The 21,155-nt window shown below is 37.9% G+C and overlaps 1 protein-coding gene across 1 annotated transcript in view; it reads right to left on the minus strand.

Moving 5' to 3' along the window:
• Positions 1–21,155, minus strand: part of EDIL3 (EGF like repeats and discoidin domains 3) — a 3,472,995-nt gene that overhangs the window by 2,828,232 nt on the left and 623,608 nt on the right. The gene's annotated exons all lie outside the window — the stretch shown is intronic.

A 21,155-nucleotide genomic window follows, 5' to 3' on the forward strand; every position in this document is an offset into this window, starting at 1 on the left:
GATGACAGATGCTTTGGGAATGGAGGAATGAAGCTTATTGGTATAGAGGGTGAATGACAGAGAGCCTAAAATAGAACCCTGGAAAACACCAAGATTAACTCGGAGAAGGGGGGGGGTTGTTGTTTCCACAAGACTGCTTGCTGACGCTCAGTTAAATAGCTCTGGAACCAGGTTATGGGGCGAAGAGAGATCCCTAATTGAGACAGTTATTTCATAAGAATGTCTTGTCTAACCATATCGAAGGCCTTTGAGAGGTCAGGAAAAGTGGCAGAAACAAATCTACCAGCATTTCTATGAGAGTTTACTGTATTGGAGGGGGACAATAAGGCAGTGGTGGTACTATGGAAGTGTCAGAAGCCATGCTGCATGCTTGATAAGAGCCTGTGTGTGTGCAAGTAATGAATCATTTGGAAGTGTATGCACTTTTTAAGGATTTTTGCTAGAGGGGATAGAATTGCTATAGGTCAGTAGTTTGTAAGCTCTGTGGTGTTACCTCCTTTATGTAGGGGGATTATGTGAGATATTTTCCATAGCTCTGGGACGGTAGCTTCTGAGAGGGATCTGTTAATTAGAATGGCTATAGGGTAGGCCACTGCATCGGCAGCGATTTTTAAGAATTTCCCTCGTAATTTCTCAGCAGCCAGAGTAGTGGGCTTACGTTTTTAGAGGTACTTTTTACCCTATCTATAGGGACTAACTGGAATTTGAAGGAGCTATTCCTTATGGGAGTAGTGATGGGCTCACAGGAAGGGTGTGTGTGTTGATTTTTCTGTTGGTTGGCTAGGGTCAGTATTGTTTCAGTAAAGAATGTATTAAATTGAGTGGGAATGCTGTCAGAGTTATTTACTATGGTGGGGAAGGGGGTATCAGTTTTGCCTGGTAGCAATAATTTGTTAATGGCTACCCAAACTGTTTGAGGGCTATTTTGGTGCTTGATTTGAAGATTGTAGTAGTAATTAATTTTGTCAAGTTTTACTAGTTTCTTAACGTTATTCCTAAGCTCCTGATATTTTTGTTTTGCAGCTGGGGAACAGTTTTCCAGTGATACTGTTGTTGTACTTCTTTCGTTTTTTCTCGGTTAGGGGTTGCCACAGCAGAACTCCGGTCTGCTAATGATTGGCAGTAGATTTTTACGGTGCCGAGGTGCCAGCTCGATGCCCAACCTTCAACAAATGCATGCCCACTTATGCATGTCGTTCGAATGCCACTCGTCCACGGGGAGGACATGCAGACTACACACAGAAGGCGCCTCAGCCGAGAATCGAACGGGAGAACCTCTTGCTGTGAGGCGACAATGCTACCGCTGCACCACCGTGGCTTAGAAACAGTTTATCTCTAGCTTTGAGGAGGGTTTTGGTTTCTTTGGTAAGCCATAGAGTGGGATTAGATCTGGTTCTTATGGTTCTAGGAGTGGCATGAAGATCTAATACATTTAAAGAAGGTGTTATTAAAGTAAGTAACTACCTCATTTAATTCCAGGTATTTCAGGGGTGCCCAATTGCAATGTTTTAGTTCTAATGTGAAATCAATGGGTTAAAGTTCTTTTTCTTTCTAATAAAATGATAGACTGTACCTTTGGGATTATGGTTGTGTTGTCATAGAAGGAAGATTGGCAGATGGTCACTTAGACCATCGGGGAGGCAACCTGCAAGAGAGAGGTGGCTAGATTTATTAGTTAGAATTCAGTCAAGGATTGATTCCCTGTTAGTTGTCTTGTCAATTCTTGTTGGAGTTTGGATGGCTTGGATAAAGCCATGGAGATTAATAGGATTTATTGGGGTGGAAGAGTTACAGGATAGTCAATCTATAATAAAATCACCCAGAATGATGGTTTCATTTTGGAGAGCTAAACAGAACCAATGGAGCAGATTTTCTGGAGAGGGTATATTGTTGCCAGGAGGTATATAGCATCCAATTATGTTCATTAGTTTTTTGGAGTGGAGTTGCAGCTGGGTGAACAATATTTCTGCATTGTCAACAGAGAGATATTGTATACTTAATATTTGCACTGTGAGATGGTTCTTAAATAATATAGCAATGCACCACCTTTTTTGTCTTTTCTATCCTTCCTTAGTATATTATATCCTGGAGGGAATAATTTCATTGTCATTGATATGTGGCTTTAGCCAAGTCTCAGTTATAATCTCTACGTCTGGCAGGTATAGAGAAAGACAGGTGTGCAGGTCATGGATTTTGTTGGGGATACTTCTACATCTTATATTTAGAAAGAGTAGGTCAGTAGTTTTCCTTGGAAGTTGATTTAGACTATTGGGGAGAAGGGGAATTTGCAGGGGGGTAGGTTTGTAGTAGTTGTTGGTTCAGGGTTGGGATGAATATCCCCAGAGCGAGATAATTTAGAGGCAATGTAGAGGATGGAATACAGGAGTTTTGTGATTTGTCCGTTGAATTTTAGGTAGGGTTGATGATATTTGGGGCGAGGTAGTATTTTAAAGCATGAGTAGTTGGTGGGTGATAGGGTAAGGATAGAGAAAGAGATAGAGAAGTAACACTGAATGTACTTATGATGAGAGGCAGCAGTACCTGCATAATTTGGGGTTAACTGTAGGTGGATATGGTAAGAGGTGAGGAGAGAAAATGTAAGTAGTACAATTATGAAGTAATATGTACTAGTAACATGTTAAGATGAGTGGATTGTAGTCTTTGTGCAGGGTAGAGTTTGGGAGTGATATTTGGTGTATCACTGAGAGGAGGAGTAGTAGAGTGGAGTTAATTAAGGGAGGGACTTAGGAGGATAGTTGGATGATATGGGTAGAGGTACATGATTGAGTAATGAAGTGGGAGGTGTGGTTATGTGTAAAAATAAATGTAGATGTAGTGGGGGTGGGTGGTACTTGGGGTGGAGTAGGGGAGCGAACTGAGCCCGAGCATAGCAAGGGCGAAAGGAGCGGGGCTACACCGGCTGGCTGGATGAGCAAAGAGAGGAATGCACATGAAAAACAATCAGTGGAGAAGGTAGGTGTGTAGAGAATTGTTAGGATAGTTAGAAGACATGGGCAGAAAAGGTAGGGAGAGCTTAGGGGTGGTAGTAGCTATAAGTATTGAAAGAGTTTTAATAGAAAAGCCAGTAAGATTATTATGAGAAAGAGAGGTGTAAGGCAGGTTCTGGTTGATTGCCAACTACAGAGCTAATGGCAGATAAGAAATACAAGATTTATTTGCAGTCTCAAGGTATAGGTAGAGTCAGTGAGACCTGGTTATCCTTTGTGGTAGATGCCTGCTGTTAGTGAGTGAGCTGGTGGGGAACCATGAAGTGAGCTGCTGAGCAGGATATTTCCAGGCTGTTTTTCAGGGACCTGAGTGTCACAGCCAGGTAATGACCTGTAAAGGAAAGATACGGGTTAACTGGATATTTCCGGAGATACAGTACATGTGGGTTGGGAAGGGAGGTAAAGAGAGTGGTAAGCACAGGAAATATAGGCAGCAGGGTAATATTCTCACAAGAATCAGAGAATACAATAAAATGTGCAGCAGTTTAGACAGAATATATCCGATAGCAATTTACCTTTGCTAATGCTTCGGCAATAAAATGTCTTACACATTGACTAAGTCAGGTAACGATATCCCTTATGATAATTAGGTCCAGAATTACAGTTGAGTGCAGCTGTAAAGACTAATTAGTACTTTTAGTCAAATTACTATGTAATAAACCCACAATATATTCACCACTTTTGCTAGACTTTAACTACACCTTTCAGCGAGATAGCTGACCACTATACACTATGCATTAGATTGTCTTGGTAGTGGTAATAAGCTTTTAAATGAATACAGTAGCATACACCATGGAGCAATATACAATAATTAAGTCCTGGTTATGCCTTTCACATAGGTAGCTGCAGCATATATTGTAAAAACAAGTGTTGAGAAAAGCATTTGTATACAGTACTAGTAGCCAGTGATTATTTCCTAGACAATATTTGCAGCGGTAGTATTTCTACATTATACATTTACTACTGCATTCAGTCACTGTTCACAATATTATAGTCACTATTGTGACAGTGCTGATACTTTCTACTTAGGCAGTGGGAAGACCTAAGTGGTATAAGCTTCAGTTTCTAGTCCTGTAGATGAAAATGCTATGATATATGGTCAAAGAAGGCAAGCACTCTAACTCCTTCAAACTAAAGTCTTAGCTTGTAATGTCCACCAGTTTATTTAAGTTATATTAGCATCAATCACCAATAATTTGCTTCATAATGCTCAATGGTTCCAACAAAAATTGTATTACAGCAGTCTCTAATAAACTTGGCTACAAACAGAAAGAGACACAATTAATACACTTAAAATTGAAGTTGCAGCAGTCACTACAATCTTTATAGCACACAGAAGAGATACAATCATTACTGACAGAATATTCCGCTGCAGCACCAAGTGCTAGGAAGATGCGCTTATGGTTGTTTGATTGCTTTAATTATAAAAGGGTAGCCAAAAATTCACTAAACACCTACCTCTGACCTCTGTTCACAAATATACACAGTGCATATAGCAGTGCTGCAGAAGACACATTTGGGAAGAAGTGAGCATGTGAATTTGATAAAGAAATGATTTCAGGATGGATATTCTGTAGAATATCAGGGAAAAAAGAAAATAAGGGTACTTATATTAATTGCTAGAGGAGCTCCAGTAATGCTAGAAGAGGCAAAAGGATAAGAATGACAGATTTGTATTAATGACTGGCTACTTGCAAGTGATGGGGATTACACTTACATGTATTTATATTCCACCTAAAACTACTATTTTGGAGCTTAAAAAAAATTTGGTGAGAAATAATCAGCTTTCAGCAGAGAATATTACTTATAGGTGGGCACTGGAATTTTTATTTGCAGCAATGATGATTATCTTGGGGACTAGAAAAGAAAATATAACATAATAGGGAATATTATTAAAGAAATATGTGAAAATACTTGGGATGAAAGACATGAATTCAGTAGCAGAAACTTGGACAGAACATGTATATTATTCCCCACAGTATGCTAGACTTGAAAGAAATTATATTTCACAAGAACTTGAGGACACACATCCAATAACTGTTTCAGAGTATGCACAACATAAAACTGCAGAGTAATGAAGTAAAGATGAGGCATTGGTGCTTACTTACCTACCTGTTAAAAGAGAGGAATTTAAGGACCGTGTAGTGGAAATTATCCAGGTGTTATTAGGAAAGATAAAAAAGTACTCTAGAAGTTACAGGTAGTGAGTGGGATAAAATGAAGGTGGAATTTAAAAATAGGATAGAAATAAAAGAAAGAGAGATCTGGTAAAAAATGTATTTATTTATATGGGCTGACGAAGGTTAAAGAATTACAAAATAAGGTGAATTTCACAGAGCAAGAGGAGGCACAACTGCCCAGTGCTGAAGATAAAATAAGGGAATACCTGGATAATAGTAATGAGTTTAGAAAGACTGCTGTTAAGCAATGTTTTAGATAACTCCAAAGCACAAAAGCATTTGGCACAATGGCATAAGTAGCAGAAAGTAGAAAGCTTTTTTGCCAGACTTAGACAGGGTGTAACAAGAAAAATAACCAATGGTGATGTAGAGGTATTAGAGATATTTTGGAAATTTTACGAAAATTTGTACAAAGCAGAGAAGTAGGAAAATCAAGAAAAAGCACAAATCGAAATATTTATGGATGACTTAAATATGCCAAGGTTAGAGGCAGAGGAGTCTCAACAACTACCAGTTGAGAGAGGAGGAGATGAGATAAAATGGTAATGTATTAGCGATCTACAGGATAGTCTCCAGGAAGAGATAGAGACGGTTTCCTGGTGGAAGTTTGAAGTTAGGAGGGAAAAGAAGATCTTGAGGGTTTTGTTTAACAGTATTTTAAAAGGAGGGGAGGCACCAACATCCTGGAAAAAAGCAGTAGTGGATGTAATATCTGAAGACAGTAAAAACCCATCTAATCCAGCTTCATACGATAGATATAGACTAATGTTGCTTGTGGAGGGGAGACAAACATTTGACAATATTAATAGAACAATGATGATTAAGAGGGAAGAAGAATATAAGAAAATACCACTGTTGTTGGTGGGTCTTGATGCAGAGAAAGTATTTGACAAACTATGCTGTGATTTTATGAGTAGAGAAATGAAGCATTTGCAATTCCTAATACAATTATAAGGTTAATTAAAAGGATGTATAAGGGACTGGAGGCAAAAAATCAAAGTGAGAGGGGTTCCTCTCTGATAAGTTATGTCTGAACAGAGGAACCAGGCAGGGGTGTCCTCTTTCTTCTTTGTTATTTGCATTATATTTAGAACCACTGGCAAAAAAAAAAATAAGGGACTCAGAAATTCAAGGATATAATTGGTATGGCATTCAAGAAAAGTTGCCTTTTCTTGCAGATATTATTTTCTACCTGCTGGAATAAGAAAAGGACTTTTCAGTGCTGTGGAATATTACGAGACAGTTCCAGTTTTTTCAAGATATAAAACTAAGATAAAACAAAAGCTATAGCTATAAACTTTGTATCCACACATGAATTGGTCCATTAACACCCACATTTATAGGGATGTGATAAAATTAAGTATTTCATAGAATAGATTAAAAAGTATTTGTTTCTGAGAGCTAAGGATATGTGGCTAGACACAAAACTAAAGATAATGCAAAAACTGAGAAACTGGAAGCTCTTGTCTACGGATATGAATAGCAAGTTACTAGTAATACAAATTATTGTAGTCACTTTAATTTTATACCAAGTCGGGCTTATTTAGAAAAGTTATGCACATTAATTAATAAAGAGTTGAAGGTTTTTATTTGGAAGAGGAAGCGGGCAAAGGTGAAGTGGGTAAGTTTATCCTCCCAAAAGAACAAGGAGGTTTAGGATTACCCGGTTTGAAGGGATATTTTAGAGCTACACAGTTAAGGCTCTTATATATAAAAAAAGCAGAAATGTACAATTCACAATGGAAAGGGATGATAATGAAGCAGGGGGCAATTCGAGAAATAAGGAAAGAATGGGATTTGCACATAGATCCTTAAGGAGAATAACAGTTAAACATAATATCATATTCATAATTTAGGAGAAACCATACTAAGAACTAAGCTAACACAGGAATGGAGAAAGGAGATTCTCCTGATAGAGATGACTGCGATTAGAGGTACAGAGAATAGACAAGACGGGGCTGAAATTTACTGGAGAAAGCTAGCAAAGAAACCAAGGAACTGAGACCAAATAATTAGAGAAGGAAAGGTAACAGAATGGGAAGAGGCCAAGAAGACATTTGGATTGCAGGCTAGTGCTTATAGACAGAGAGAAAGGGATATGGGAATCCTTATTTAAAGACTTACACTGCTTGAGTTTTTAATTTCATTTAGAATAGAAGCTGCTGTTAAAAAGTGATAATTAGCAGGGCATATGAAATATTGCACGATAATTATAGGACTCAGAAGAGGTCAGGAAAGGCTGGCACGATAGATTAAATATGAAATTCCGTAGGAAACAAAATGCCAAATATGCAAGGTGTAGAAGATTTATGATTTATGATTTTTGCCTGGACGTATTTGCATAGATACTTTTATATGCCAAGAAAACTCCAAAGAATTTTTCCTCAGGTAGCTAGCAAATGTAGGAGGCATTATGGGGAAGAAAGACGTGACTGGGAACCTATGTTTTGGGAGTGTAATGAGTTGGCAGACTTTAAAAATTCCCTAGAGTACTCTGCCAGGAATACAGGGTGAGCAAGTAAGTGTAGCTGGGATACAGGAGGTGAACTGTCTGAACATAAGGCCTTGTTTAGTTTAGTTTAGTTCTGGTGACTGCCAAAAATGCAGTTATTAAAAAAAACAGAAATCAAAATCTAAGCCAGCCATACCTGAATTAGTGAATATTATAACAGACATAACAGAAAAGGAAATAGGATCTTTAGAAAAGTGTAGGAGTAAAGTACACAGAAAAATGGAAATTGTGGGGACAATGCATGCAGAAAAAAATGTTTTGGAGGAGTAATGAGATAAACAGAAGGCAGGAAATGGACAATATATGTACTGTTGCTTATATTATAGGATATAAAACAATACATGTGGTATATAATGTTTGTAAATGTGAACTTGTTAATATGGTTTGATTACCTTTGTTTGCTTATGTCACAAGTGATAATTCAATAAAGGCATTTAAAAAGATGAAAGATTTAAGTATATGAATTAAAATGATTATATTATGACAGATACAGTTACGTGGGAAGAGACTAAAAATGACAAAAAATGAAAAGCTGGATTCTATTAACTATGGCTATGGATATTAAGATACAAGCACTCAAAATATTTTAGCCCCTTTAGTTTTACATGCAGGATAGGCATATTCTATCAACAAGAGAAGTTGTGGATGATAATAAAGAGCTGAAGGAATTCATTTAGCAGAGGAAAAGGGCAAAATTAAAGTTGGATAACATGAGTCTCCCCATACAACAAGGTGGTTTCATATTGCCTGATTTGTAGAGATACTTCAGAATTATAAGTAAAAACAGTCAATGCTCCGTGCTATAGCCAAAGTCTACCAGTCCAAAGTAAAACACAAACAAGAAAGAAGACTGGCTCGACACCGCTATGTGAAAAAGTTTTTAATAAAAAAAAAAAAAGTTTTTAATAAAAAGTACTCCAACAAAGTAAGCGCTTTCGGGTTCACCAACCCTTCATCAGACAATGAAACACATAAAATTTCACATTTAAAAACAAGCTTCAACCAATCAACTGTTGATATTTGACCCGCCTATTTTGTAATGCAGGTTTTAAAGATATCTTGTCATTTAAGCCTGGATGCCTATGTGAAGTGAGTGTAATGATCCATTTGGATTCTAGAGTCTCTGTATACAATTTGATGTCACCCCCTCTAGCTCCCAATCTGACATTTACAATAGCTTTAAACATAAAAGTATGTGTTGGATTGTTTTCCACATGTTTATATAAAGCATTTTGCTCTACCTTGTTCCTAATACAAGAAAGATGTTGTAGTATTCTAACTTTCAACATGTTTGTTGTCATCCCTACATAATAGGCCAAACATTTTTGGCACTCCGCTATATAGACCACATGTGTTGTCCTGCACGTTGCCCTTGCTTTAAAATGAAACCTTCGTCCATCCACTGGATGCAAAAAGGATGGATCCTTGTTTATGCTGGTACATGCTTTGCAATTGCCACATGGTAATGTTCCAGCTTTGCTCATCCAAATTTTGTTACCAGAGGCTCCCTTCTCTCTACATAACAAATCTTTGAGATTGGTGTTGCGTCTGTAAGCAAAACTAGGTGTGTGACCTATGATCTCACATAATCTATCGTCCCCCCTTAATATGTTCCAATTCCTTTGGACAATGGCCTGAATGTCTATGATGTTACTGCTGTAAGTAAAGAACATCTTAGGTCCATTGTTTTTTCTTGGCTTGGGCAAAGAATGCATTTCATCCTTGTCCCTTCTTAACCAAGGTTTATATTCCTTGGTTCTCCCCTGACCACTGTGATCTATCTTAGTCTGTATCATCCTATCATTGTACCCTCTTTTATTGAAACATGTCCTCAAGTTTTCCACTTCTGTCTCATATTTATTATCTTCTAAATACAATCTTGATGCCCTGCATAGTTGTCCTTGTACTATGTTCGGAAAAAGGTGTCGAGGATGCATACTGTCAAATGATAGTAAGTGATTGGTCCAACAGTCTTTTCTATACAAACTAGAAGAATAACCTCTTGAATCATGTGTGATCCTGGTGTCTAAAAAAATCTATTTGTTCTGTGGAGTGGGTCATTGTAAACCTTAAGAACGATGTGGTTGAATGTAAATACTCAAGAAAATTATTTAACATTTCCTCACTGCCTCGCCAAAACATAAAAACATCATCTACAAATCGTGCATATGCACCTACATATCTTGTCCAATTGGCATTGTTGGTGATGGTCTCGGTCTCCCAATAATGTAAGACCAAATTAGCATATGTATTGGCACAGGGGGTGCCCATAGCCACCCCCTGTGCCTGTCTATAAGCCTGTTGTCCTCCTATAAATACATTATTCTCCAAAACTAGAGACAATAAGGTGCATATCAAAATAACCTTGTGTTCATCCTCACCCATACTGCACAAAACATGTTTTATGGCTTGTATGCCATAATTGTTACCTATGACAGTGAAAAGGCTTTGTACGTCTAAAGTGACCATGATGGTGTTACCTTGGAAGTCTTCTAGTTCATATGTCCTTACCATCTGCAAAAAATGTTTTGTGTCCTTCAAAATATTATATATCTTGTCCACATATGGTCTCAGTGTATGTTCCAGCCAAATTGATATGTTTTCCGTGACCCACCCTCGACCCGAAACAATGGGCCTAAAGGGTGGGTCATGCAAAGATTTGTGAATCTTTGGCAAAGCTTTAAACATTGGAGTTTTGGGTTTATTTATCAACAAAAAATAGGATGATACAGACTAAGATAGATCACAGTGGTCAGGGGAGAACCAAGGAATATAAACCTTGGTTAAGAAGGGACAAGGATGAAATGCATTCTTTGCCCAAGCCAAGAAAAACCAATGGACCTAAGATGTTCTTTACTTACAGCAGTAACATCATAGACATTCAGGCCATTGTCCAAAGGAATTGGAACATATTAAGGGGGGACGATAGATTATGTGAGATCATAGGTCACACACCTAGTTTTGCTTACAGACGCAACACCAATCTCAAAGATTTGTTATGTAGAGAGAAGGGAGCCTCTGGTAACAAAATTTGGATGAGCAAAGCTGGAACATTACCATGTGGCAATTGCAAAGCATGTACCAGCATAAACAAGGATCCATCCTTTTTGCATCCAGTGGATGGACGAAGGTTTAATTTTAAAGCAAGGGCAACGTGCAGGACAACACATGTGGTCTATATAGCGGAGTGCCAAAAATGTTTGGCCTATTATGTAGGGATGACAACAAACATGTTGAAAGTTAGAATACTACAACATCTTTCTTGTATTAGGAACAAGGTAGAGCAAAATGCTTTATATAAACATGTGGAAAACAATCCAACACATACTTTTATGTTTAAAGCTATTGTAAATGTCAGATTGGGAGCTAGAGGGGGTGACATCAAATTGTATACAGAGACTCTAGAATCCAAATGGATCATTACACTCACTTCACATAGGCATCCAGGCTTAAATGACAAGATACCTTTAAAACCTGCATTACAAAATAGGCGGGTCAAATATCAACAGTTGATTGGTTGAAGCTTGTTTTTAAATGTGAAATTTTATGTGTTTCATTGTCTGATGAAGGGTTGGTGAACCCGAAAGCGCTTACTTTGTTGGAGTACTTTTTATTAAAAACTTTTTTTTTTTTATTAAAAACTTTTTCACATAGCGGTGTCGAGCCAGTCTTCTTTCTTGTTTGTACTTCAGAATTATGCAGTTATTGTTCAAATGCATAACTCAAGCAGAAGGTTATAAATCAAGTGCAAAAAAACGATTATGAAATGGGGTAGGGTGTCAAGAAGTAAAGACAGTGTAATATTTTGATTGTAGGTCTTTAAGGGGAATAAAAACTACTACATGGAGTATTAAACTCATAAGGCAACACAACATATTCTAAAAACTAAACAACATTAGAATGGAGAAAGGAGATTTTACCATTAGGGATGACTGCAAGTTGAGATTTAGAAATTGGGCAAGGGGGGACAGAAATGTTTTTTGGTGGAAATTAGCAAAGAAATCACGGTATTGGTTCTTTCTCCTAGAAGTTTCATCATATTAACAAGACCTTCTTTACCCCCCCCCCAATATTGCCTTTTTGTAGGCACTAAGGCTTCTTTACCTGCCAACCTAACAAATTCTGCTTGGGTCAGTATTAATACAGCACTGCTCAATGATGCAATCTTTAAAAAGTTTCTGCCCTAAAAGCCTCCATAAATCTTGAAAACATTCACATTTGTATAGGTACAAAAACATGGCTCCAATACACTTCCTTGGGGGGGGGGGTAAAGAAGGTCTTGTTAATATGATGAAACTTCGAGGACCTGGGTTGAATATCTACCGCTTGATTAGACCTTCCACTGAGGGTGGATAGTGTCCAGGAGAGGTTGTGTCCATTAATTCATAGACTTATCACCAAGTGAAGATGTCCTATCACTTTGAGAATTAAGCAAGATAACACCTCAGACCTTGAACTCATTCATTTACTTTTATCTATAAGAAAGTCCTACTATCAAATCATTGCTAGTTACAGAACCCATATCCATGGCCTCTGTTGCCAGTGACACCTACTGTACCAAATTACATTACTTGACTACTTTAACTAATATAATCAATCTGGGAAATTTTAACTATCCATACTTAAACTGACACTTGTATACCACAAGCAACAAATATGCACAACCTAAGACCAAATCACAGTAAACCCTCTCAAACAAGTAGCACTCTCTTCCACAAGGTAGCTCAATTCTACCTGATCTCTGCTTCTGACAAATACAACACTAAGATGCTTCATACCTAGAGTTATCCCATTAATGTTCATAGCAGAACATTGTGGTGCAACATTTTCTATAAGAACTCGGCACCAGACTGCTCATATTCTACTGTTTTCAGGGAGATACCAAAGGTTAACCTCCTAGCACTCACTGATGACTTAAGGAGTCTTAAATGATCTTCATCCAAAGAGGACCTCATAGCTAAAATGGCCTCTTATTCCACTGATTTCCACTCCCATCTAAGTCCTTCCATTGAAACATCGGTCCCATTTTCTACTGATACAATGCCACAGGTGTAAACAGCCCTTTCAAAAGCCAAAAGCACAGCGTCAATGGGGCCAGATGGTGTCCCAGGCTGCGTCTTGCACAAACTACAGAACAAAATAACACCCCACCTAAACACAATGTTCAACCTCAGCCTCTCCATAGGCTACATGCCCATAGAATGGTGCACAGCAATGGTTATTTTGCTCCACAAAGGAGGGGTCACAACTGACCCTGGTAACTATCGCCTCATAAGCCTGAATAGCCTGGTCTGCAAGACTATGGAGCGCATCATCATGGAACTCATTAACAAAGACATTGGGAAACTTTAAACACTTGACCCGACCCAGTTCGGCTTTGTTAAGGGCAGATCATGCCTACTAAACCTGGTTGACTTCTTCGAGACAGTCACTGAGGCCATAGATGAGGGGAAGGTGGTTCACACAGCCTAACTTGACCTCACCAAGGCTTTTGACACCATTCCACACTCGGGAATTATAGAAAAACTCACCAGCCTGAACATAAACCCCTACATCACGAGATGGGTTGCCAACTGGCTTACAGACAGAACTCACATGGTAAGAACAGCAGGCCCCAGGTCTGATTCTAAACCAGTCACAAGTGGTGTCCCACAAGGCTCGGTCCTGGGACCCCTACTCTTTGGCATATACTTCTCAGAAGTACAAACAAACACAGGAGGACTATGGCTAACCAAGTTTGCCGATGACTGCAAACTGGTAGCCATAAGTGACTCTCCGGCTGGCACGGACATTCTCCAAAAGGGCCTTACTGAGATGGACACCTGGTGTCAAAATCATGGTCTCAAGCTAAATGCCAAAAAATGCATAGTCATCCCATTTGGGAAAAACAAAACACCCATGAATTACCACATAGGTGGCAGCCCCCTTAATACAGAAGAGGTAATAAGAGATCTGGGGACCTAGGCTATAGTAATCTCTCCTTTAACAATCATATTGCCAAAGTAGTTGGGAAATCCTTCTATGTAGCCCATCTAATTACTAAAGGATTTGCATCTAGAAATAGAGGTTATAGTGCCCCTCTACTCGTCACTTATCAGACCTATCATAGAGTACAATGCCCCATTTGGGATGTACCTCACAAGACACTTCCAACAGCTGGAAAGACCACAAAAGTACCTCACCAAGAGGATTACTGGCCTCAAACATATGTCCTATGCAGCTCGGCTGGAAAAACTCCGGCTGTACTCCGTGGCATATCACTTACTCAGAGGTGATCTTTGCCTGACTTGCAAAGCCATGTCCAACTCAGAATTGATGGACATGCATGACCTAAAGAAATCTAAGTCACTGCAAGCCACTCGCTCTAGTTAGCTAAACCTTGCCACAACAATAAATAGAACATGCTGGAGGGATAGATTCCTGTCACAGAGACTCCTAACTACATTAGGCAGAGCCCCTCACTAACACTCTTCAAGAGAAACCTTGACGAGTGAATGGGTAACAGAAAAAATACCCCTGGTATCACTTCATTGGCTCTTCTTGACAGAGGCTCAGTTTCATAGTTTCATAAGTACAAAAATGCACAGAATAGATTTCGAATACTGTGCCTCTGTCTAGTAGTGACACAATGAAGGTCCCCTTATATAATATAATTAGTTTACTGTGCCCCTGTCTAGTAGTGACACAGATGTGACCCCTGGGGTAAACTTACGATCTCTCATCCACTCATCAAGATTTCTCTTGAAGAGAGTCAGTGAGGGGCTCTGCCTAACATGAACTGGGATCTTGTTTCAAAGCATGGGAAGCCTCTGGGTTATGAATCTATCCCTCCAGCATGTCCTATTCATACTTGTGCCGAGGTTTAAGTCTTTAGCTCTCGTGGTCCTGATGGATTTGAATTTTTTGAGGTGGAGCATGTCCATCAGTTCCTGATTGGACATGGCCTTGTACGTCAGGCAGAGATCACTTCTGAGCAGGCGGTATGCTACTGAATAGAGCTGGAGTTTCTTTAGTCTGGCAGAATAAGACATATGTTGGAGACCCTTGATCCTCTTGGTGAGGTACTTTTGTGGTCTCTCCAGCTGTTGCAAATGCTGGGTGAGGTACATACCAAATGGGGCATTGTACTCAACCATGGGTCTGATGAGGGAGCAGTATAGGGGTACAATGGCATCCTTGGATCTGGATGTGAATCCCTTCATGATAAGGTGTGCAAGGTAGAATGTTTTTCTAACCACTTTGGCAACGTAGGTGTCAAATGAGAGGTTGCTGTCGACTTGGGTCCCTAGGTCTCTGATTACTTTTTCCGTACTCAGTGGGTTGCTGTCTATGTGATAATTTGTGGGTACTTTGTTTTTCCCAAAGGGGATGACTATACATTTTTTGGCATTTAGTTTAAGGCCATGACTCCGGCACCAGTTGTCCATTTCTGTGAGGCCTTTTTGTAGGATGTATGTGTCCGCTGGTGTATCGACTATGGCGCCTAGTTTGCAGTCATCTGCGAACTTTGTCAGCCACAACCCTCCCATGTTTGCTTTAACATCTGAGAAATAAATGCCGAACAAGAGGGGTCCCAGGACAGATCCATGTTAATTAATCAATGGGGCATCGAAAGCTGACACACTCTGACCAGACTTATAAATGCCCTTGGACAGATAGACTAGTACCTACCTATGAACCTAAAAACCATATTTCATTGAATGCTCATTATCAATAAAACCTACAACAACAAAAAAAACCTTTGGCCTAAAGAATAAATTAAAAGAATTCATTATCAAAAATGACTTCCAAAAAACATAACACTTTCATTCTATATGCAGTATAATTTAAAAACTAGAAATATACCATCATTGCCAATTTAAATAAGCCTGTAAAAGTCACATAACACAACTGCAAATACAGGTAAACCTACATGACAATTGTGTAAACATAACATTAAATAATCCATACACGTTTACTACAAAAGCATAACACAATATAAAAATAAATTATTTAATTATTATCATGCAGGCCAAGACATTAAACATTTTATACTAAGGCTGCCACTTACGCCTGGCCATCTACTAGCAGCTAGAAACAGCTGTCATTGTACTTATTTTACAGCTAACATATTATTAAAGTTGTCCTCCTTTGAGTTTCTGTAAATAGGCTAGAAAAACATTTTTTTATTTTTTTAAATAGACACATTCTGAACTACATTTAAGTAATGCATTGCTTGTATCCTTTATTTTACTGCCATAAGAATGTTTGTATAAGTACTGTGACAGCTTTCATGAGTTTTTTTCTCATATAGAAGTTATTGCAGCTCGTACATCTAATGACATACACCACTCATGTACTGTTACAGGAGTAGTGGGACTTGACACCAGTTGTCTTATATGTATAAGGATTAATACAGGGCCTGAATCAATAAAATACAACCCCAATTACTTGTCCCACATAACTAACTATCCATGCAGTCGTTTGATGTAACAGCAGTGCCACTGTTGTCATCCCTTTCTGGTATGTTCTTTAACATACTATTTCTTTCGTAGTCAAAGTTGGGAGAGGCACCTATTATACTGGTCATATCAGAATTTCCAATAATTATTCCCAAATTTGTTCTTAATAATGGCACTGTTTTTTTTTTTTTAATAATGGTAATAATAAAATCTTTGCTGTCAACAGTAAATAACAGAAAACTCTTCATATAATCCCTATCAGTTTTTGACTATTAGGTAATCCACTTCTCTAAGTGGGGGAACTTAAGTGACCATTTTATTTGTAATCTGGAGCCATATCTAGTAGCCTACACATATCATAATCCCTATCAATAAACAAATCAATAAGGAGACTTCATCTTCAGCCATGTATAAATTGCACCTTGCACAATGTTACACTATGTGATTTGGGTGTTGAGATGTGAATGTGTAAATAGCTATTTACAAAGGTGGCCCTGCAATATAATGATCTCTCAAACTTGTTTTTATGTGTATTGAAAAAAATACAACTACTGATCCACTGCCAGTTAACACAAAATGTAAGCGTGTAAGAATTTAGTTGTTCTAGAAAGATCTCAAAAATGGATCACCTTTCTATTAATAAACAAAAAATCACCTCTGTAGTGTTTGTAAAATGGCAGATAAATAAGTGAGGTTGTAATATTTCCATTTTGCATGCATCACATTTTCAAAGCAGTTGCAGCAGTGGCACCCATTTCTACACCTCTGAATTGAAGGCAAAAGTGATGTTTAAAAACAGATAAACTGTTGGCTAGCAGGAGAACTAACAAGCTGCAGATCATTGTTAGCTTTAATGATACTGAAGTGGAATCACTTCACAGAAAATCCCTAACACAGCCTACCCCCATGTCTTGTGGGATGAACTGTATAATCAGTGCATGTCACTCATGAATAACACACTTTTACCACTACCACATTTATATTCTCTAAGCAGATCCAGAAATTTCCAAGAATCATTAATGTAATATGTTTTTGTATAAAATGATTTATTATACTGCCTGCATAGATTGACACGCATTCAATTTTTGATTCCCCAAAATTATTATAGAACAAATGGGAGATTATTTATGTATTTGCTTATCCCTTGAACTCCAGTGGTCTAGAAATCAGCAAATAATCCTCAACTGTTGGATTTCTTGCATATTCCAAAAACACACAGCACCACAGATAACTGCTGTAGAAATCTAATTTACCTTGCAATATAAAAAGGACCTCCTAATTATTTATCTGCTAACTCCAAGATTTAATTACTAAAAGCTAAAGGCCAATTCTCTGCTTCCTGCTATACCATGATCACACACTGTAGTCTCCCATTTACTCATACACATTGACATTTACAACACAGATGTTTGCTTTTCGACCTTACATCACTCAACATTCACACATGTCAAGATATTGACATACCTCAGACAAAGCAGTTCCTAACTCTCATGAAAACTAACCTCAATGAATATTGAGGGATTTGTAAATACACCTCAAGTCAGACCCCTCAGTGCCTTATGGCTAAGGAGAGAAAGTAGCAAAAACTGTTTTCTTTAGGCTGAATATTGTCTTCCAGATTACCTACTAGCTACCTATGTAACTGCGAGTTAGAGCTGTTGAAGGACTCTGACATTCACAGTAAACAAAAAAATGTATATGGCAGTAGATCAAAGGGTAAAAATAGTACAATATACAGCCCACAGCTAAAGCATGCCTAAGTAATGCACTTCATAATAGGCTGCTTACTGCTGATAATAAACAGTCTGCTCCTGGGGTTGTCACAAGGCCCTGCTTTAGAAGACATTCCTGATTTGAGTAGTTGTATTCTCTCTCTACCCCACACACAAAAAAAAACAAGAAATTGGGCAAATGGTGAAAGCAAGCCATCTGCATCAACTGAATGCCATATTTTATTAAGAAATGGCCAACTTTAAGCATCTGCAAATATGGAAACCGTAAGCACATGTAAAATAAATTAAAAAGTTAAAGTACTATGCTTTGCAACCAAACTTTATACAAGTTACACCAACATCAGAACCAACGAAGCCTAGAAAGATAATCAAGATGGTGAAAGGAACATGCACACACTATGAACTGTCCATACACACCCATATACAGATGTGGCAGGAAAGACACTGAAAAATTACAGTTACATCTATAAAACTGTTATTTAGTGGCAGATTCATTTAACTTCTGCAGGAAGCAGATAGATAGTGTTCTCCTAATGTACATTAAGATACCTTAATGCCAGATATGACTTGATTATTCACAAACAAAACAAATATGAGATTTCAGTAATGTTTTTATTTTATTAATAAATGTTGTCTTTCGGCTTTTCCCGGTTAAGGGTCGCCACAGCAGAACTCCGGTCCGCTAATGATTGGCAGTAGATTTTTTACGTGCCGAGTTGCCAGCCCTGACGTACAACTTTCAACGAAGGTACGCCCATTCACGCATGTCTCCACACAGAAGACGCTCTAGCTGAGAATCGAACAGGACAACGCCTTACTGTGAGGTGACAAATAAAAAAATGAAAAGGCTAAGGAAAAATCTGAGTATTTTGAACTTTAACATTTGTGGTCTGCTACCTAGTTTACTTAGAGCATGAAAGAGTTTAAAATCGTGAAATCTGGGTAGCCGAATTTGGGAATTACCTAATTAAATGTTGTACACCACAGGCAGTACAGAGGATCTTATACACTAGACCAACAGTAAATTATTCAGAAACAAATTATTAATGTACCACAGTTGCTAGGTACAGTGTGCACTGAGCATACTAAGGGGGAATATGCCCAAAAAATAAAGTCAGTCACATAAGTGCAATTGCAAAGACTTGGTTATGGCTATCTGTACCTGTACACCGTACTGCTCTCCCATACAATTAAGCACAGGTGTTATGGAAGGGCTGGAGTAAAAGCTGAGAACTCACAGTAGTACAATGCTTTAGTGGTAATATTATTATAATCATGTCAGATTACAGAATGCATATGCTGACTTATAAACCCATAGCTGTGACTATCCAAATAATAAATATGATATCATACACAGCAGACATATACAGCATGTGACATGTCATTCAACTTAAAAATCATACTGCATTCCACATATTATCTCCATTCCCAGACATAGGCAATCTCTTGATAAAGCTTTTGAGTCATACAGGTATTTCCTATCAGCAGATCAGAAGCACAGATAAAGACTATCAAAAACAGGCAATGTGCTCAGTTAAACCCCACTGGGCACACTAGGTAGATCTGCTGAAATTGAAGGACTCAATTCTGCATAGTATTTCTCACAACTCTTGTGGAGAGCTTTCCTGTCACTGCGCCATGCTTTCTATCCGGCAGACAACAGAAAAGATACTTCTTACACAACTGACTGTACCACATTCAAAATGGAAAGGCTATGTCGAACTAATATCAGATTTTGCCAGGCTGCCTCTTAAAACAAATACAAGCCATGATGGGGTTAAAAATGAGATTATGGTCACAAAAATCCTCCTCCTTGCAAATGAGAAAAGTAGTTCAACTTTAAAATCAATGTGCAGAACATTAAAAAGGAAAAAAAAAATGATACAATACCCAAATATTTCCTAATGTAATACAGTAACAAACCCAATACGTTTAGCTACATGCTAGAAAAATATTTAGCTAAAGAAAAAAGCTCCTAATGTTACCTCCATGTTACCCCAGTATGGTACCTCTACAACCTTCTATAAAGAAACAATTGCCGGTGCTCACAAGTACGGCAGCAGGTTATTTCTATAGAGAACCCTTGGTCAAAACGTAATTAATAACAACAGCAGAGAAATGATGATCCTGATGGAAGCAGCATGCAAGAAAACAATGCTATGCGCCTTGATGCAGATAAAGCATTCAATAGAGCCAGCTGGATTCTTATGAACAGAGCAGTGGAAGCATTTGCATTCCCTGGTAGAACAGGGTTAACAAGGAGAATATATGAAATGTTATAGGGTTGTGCTCTTTCCCTTTTATTTTCTTTACATTTGGAGTCATTAGGAAAGAAAATAAGGTATTCACATATTCAAGGGATAACTGGTATGGTAACCAAAATAAGTAAAGACATTTCAATGTCATGGAACAGTTTAGACAGTTTCAAGTCTTTTTGGAATATAAAATAAATGAAGATACAACAGGACTATGATGAACAATATACCCAACCATGAACTGATACAACGATACCATACCTACTGGGTGAAAAGATGAAGTTTTTAGGTGTACGGTTTAAAAAGATTCTGCTACAGTAGCTAAGGATATGTGAGAAGAAACTATAAAAAATACAAGAGAGACTTGAGAAAATGGAAGTTCTTGACTATGGCTCTAAACAAGACATACGCAGTGAAAATGTTTTTAGGCCCTTTAGTCTTGTGCACAGCTCAGGCATATTTTTATCAACTACAGGAGAAATTGTGGATGAGAATTAAGGAGTTGTAGAGATTTATTTGGGACATGGGTTCTTTACAAAAAGGGAAGAGCAAATTTCAAAGAAAGAAAGAAATGGAATTTACAGGAATAATAAATTCAGGAGGAGGAGTGAAATGTTATTTATTTATTTGCTTTTGTTACCCGGGAAAGTCCACTGGGCTGGTGTGAGCCCATTTTCAGTGGAGGCCCGGGGAGAAAAGCTCCAAAAAACAATGTACACAATAAATAATTTGCTTAGAAAGTTAATAACAGCATATAACGATTTATGAGAGTCAGAAGTAACAGAGACAATATATGGCTATATTTTATGGAAGGCTTGGATGCATAGCAAGGTATTCAGTATATCAGACAGATTATAATAATGTACACATACACAATTTTTGAAGGAAGAAGTTGAGCAATTTGTGTAATGTTATAATAATGAAAAGTGTAAGCATATGTATTCTGCATGCCAATAACAATGGAAACTTTTAAGATTTTTTATTAGTTTATGTAAATTTATGTCATAGTTCAAAATCTGATGATTT

The sequence above is a fragment of the Protopterus annectens genome, chromosome 2.part2 (assembly GCF_019279795.1).
Source record: "Protopterus annectens isolate FY-2018-M chromosome 2.part2, PAN1.0, whole genome shotgun sequence".
NCBI lineage: Eukaryota > Metazoa > Chordata > Ceratodontiformes > Protopteridae > Protopterus > Protopterus annectens.